Below are 3,821 nucleotides of genomic sequence, written 5' to 3' on the forward strand. Positions count from 1 at the left end.
ATTAAGAAGTTGTTTATAATAAGAAAGATTAAATAGGATTAAAAAAAACGAAGGTAAGAAATGAAATAAATAAATAAAATAGACGAACGCAATTTTAAAAATGTAAATAATCGATTTAAAATATATTCGAATAACAAAAGAAAGCCAAGCAAATTCTGCTGCTGCTACTACTACTACTGCTAACAACAACATAATAATAATAATAATAATAATAATAATAAGAATAATGATGATGATGATGATGATGTTATAATAATAATAATAATAATAATAATGATAATAATAATAATGAAAATAATAATAATAATAATAATAAAGATGTTGATGATGATAGTGATGATGGTAGTTAAAGCAACAACAACAACAATCATAATAATAATAATAGTAATGAAATGAGAAAAGAAAACCCGCTTCAGGTGTATTTTGAAGTATTTTTGGTACCCGGAGGAAAAGGTGTGTCTTTTGTTCTGTTTACATGGAGCAGAAAAAATTCTTTATTGGTTTGTGTTGGTATTGTAGTGTACTGTGTGTATATGTGAGGTGTGTGTGTGTGTGTGTGTGTGTGTGAGTACGCGTATGCGTATGCATTTGTTTCTTCCAGGTGTCGCTAGGTGATGTTTTTGTTTTTTTAAAAATTTTGTTACCAATTTTGTTATTCTTGACGTTCATAACGTTGCTATTGTTGTTGTTGTTGTTGTTGGTGGTGGTGGTGGTGGTGGGGGTAGTGGTGATGGTGGTGGTTGGAGTGGCTCAGCTGTTGTTCCTATAAGCAAACCATTTTGAGAATTAGTCGTGGTGGTAGTTGTGCTTATCGTCAATGCAATTAGTGTGTTTATGTCTGTCTGTCTGTCTGCTTGTCTGCCTGTCTTGACGCGTTGCAAGATGAAAAACGAGGTCTGTGAAATGGCGGATGAAATCAGGAAAGCCAACGGCCATCCAACACAGGCTTAACTCTGCTATGTCTCATGAGCATCGGGAGTTCCTGCGGCACTCATCGACAAACTGGTGGCTTTGGCACAGAAAACACAGTGCTGCGCAGAGGATTGTCAGGTTTACCACAATGAGCAGGCAGAACAGGTTCAATCAGCGGAGAACTACGAGAGTGAGAATGTAAGCATGGTGTACCACACTACTAGGAGACACTCCTAATCCTTTTTAGGACGTCGCTCTCGAGGAATGAGAACTCAGATGCAAAACTTACGACTCGATGGTGACCAATGATGTTTGTCAGGTTTTCTTTGTGGGGTTTCTGTCATCGTGGTTCCTAGAGTGGGATTGGCTGTGTGCAAGGTCTCTCCGCTGTTTGAAAAGCACCTTGCGCTGGCATCGTTTGGCACACAAGTATCGTAATCGACATTCGTCCATGAGACCGATTCCGAAATGCGTCAGACGATGACCATAACCGAGAAAGAGGAAGTGGTCATTGTGTATGTTTGTATGCTTGCGTGTATGTCTGTGTGTATATATGTATTATGTATGAGTGTATGTATATGTGTGTGTATGTATGTAGTACGTATGCATGTATGTATGTGTGTGTATGTTTGTATGTATGTGTATGTTTGTATGTATGTATGCATGTACGTATGTACGTATGTATGTATTATGTGTGTGTGTATGTACGTATGTGTGCGTATGTATGTATGTACGTACGTACGTAGTATGCATGTATGTATGTATGTATGTATGTATGTACGCAGTATGTATGTGTGTGTATGCATGTATGTATGTCTGTTTATATGTACCTATGTATGTACGCATGTATATATGTATGTGTGCATGTATGTACATATGTCTATATGTATGTATGTATGTATGTGTGTATGTATGTATGTGTGTATGTGTGTGTAGACGCGCTCAAGCGGGGAAGTCATTGTGCGTATGCATTTGTATGTTTGATTTAAGTATGCGTACATAAACATATCTATGTTTATACGTGCGAATACGTACATTACAGCCTAAACATCAGGGATGTTTTGCCTAATTTCACAGCTTCATTAATAGATTGCAATAGTAATTTCTTAATTAACAGTGTTCTTTCAGGTTTAAAATGTAGACCGACTTTCAAGCCCAATGGGGATTATAGCAATTATTTAAATACCAAAACGTCGCAATGATTGCTGATATAAATCTAAATCTAGGTTTATATCTAAAGATTATAAACTGACTTTATAATCTTTAGATTTCTCTTTATTTCACCATCGAAGTTGTCTGTTTTCCTTTTGTTATTACTTTTAACATCACGTTAACTTCAACTAACCACCGGATTTCTGTATTGTGTGCACTGTCTGATTCCTGTCCCAGGTTATTAGACAAAGCATACTATGTCTACAGTTACAAAGGTCTTTATAGGAACATTCGTGCTGTATTCTTTCGCAGACATCCACACATACATGCGTACATACCTACATAGGTATATATACGTATATTAGTAGAGTAATCCCTCGACTATCGTGGGTGCTACGTTCCAAAACCTCTCACAGAAATAATTAAAATCTAAAAAAATATAAATACCTATCGACTGCAGAAACCCATGATATAGTAAGGAGTCCGCGATATAAATTTACATATATTAGTCACAAAAATCCACTAGGTACTGAGTGCGCGATCGGTGAACCGCTATACGGCGAGGGATTACTGTATACATATATACATACAGACATATATATGCATATACATTTACATACGCATATACATATAGATTTTTTTCTACTCTAGGCACAAGGCCCGGAATTTTTGGGGAGGGGGCCAGTCGATTAGATCGACGCCAGTACGCTAATAGTACTTAATTTATCGACCCCGAAAGGATGAAAGGTAAGGTCGACCTCGGTGGAATTTGAACGGAGAACGTAAAGACGGATGAAATGTCGCTAAGCATTTTGTCCGGCATGCTAACAGTTCTGCCAAATCGCAGCCTTGTGTGCAAATATTGCAGTTTCACAATTGTTTCTTCGCTATCCTTTCAGATTATTATTATTATTATTATTATTATTATTATTATTATTATTATTATTATCAATATTATTATTATTAGTTATGTAAGACGGTGAGTTGACTGAATCGTTAGCTTGCTGGCCGAAATGCTTATCGGCATTTCGTCGGTCCTTACGTTCTGAGTTCAAATTCCGCCAAAGTCGACTTCACCTTTCATCCCTTCGGGGTCGGTAAATTAAGTACCAGCGGAGCACTGAGGTCGATGTAACCGACTACTCCCCTCCCCTCCCCCCAAATTTCGGGCCTTGCGCCTAGAGTAGAAAAAAACATTAAGCTTGTGGTTGGAAACTAAACTAACATGGAATTTTGAAGGAAGGTTTTCGTTTAGATCACTTACAAGCAAAAAGTTTGTATCATAGAACCAAGGGTGATCTCGGGCGGGTTGGCACCGAAATGGTTAAGCATGAAGAACATACAACTAGAATCTTCGAGAGCGATTCAAATTCTAGGCCTCACCGTCCTTGAGTATCTCTTCTGTCGAAGGCACGTCATCGACATGGCAAAGTCTCCTTAGATAAACGCAAAAGAATAACCTAATTGCGCTGCTGTTTTCTAATTCTCTTTTCCCGATTCTAAATGGTAGTTTGATCGCTTTTATTTCCTAAATACAACTTTATCAGGCTATAAATAAACTTATATATGCGTGTGCACCTCTCTCTCTCCATATATATGCATATAGCTATGAACACGCACAACACGCACACACACACATATACATGTTTGTGTGTACGTATGTATAATTGTATGCATATATATGTGTGTGTGTGTGTGTGAATGTATGTATATATATATATATATATATATATATATATATATATATATATATATAT

Source organism: Octopus bimaculoides, chromosome 23 (assembly GCF_001194135.2).
Source record: "Octopus bimaculoides isolate UCB-OBI-ISO-001 chromosome 23, ASM119413v2, whole genome shotgun sequence".
Classification (NCBI taxonomy): Eukaryota; Metazoa; Mollusca; class Cephalopoda; order Octopoda; family Octopodidae; genus Octopus; species Octopus bimaculoides.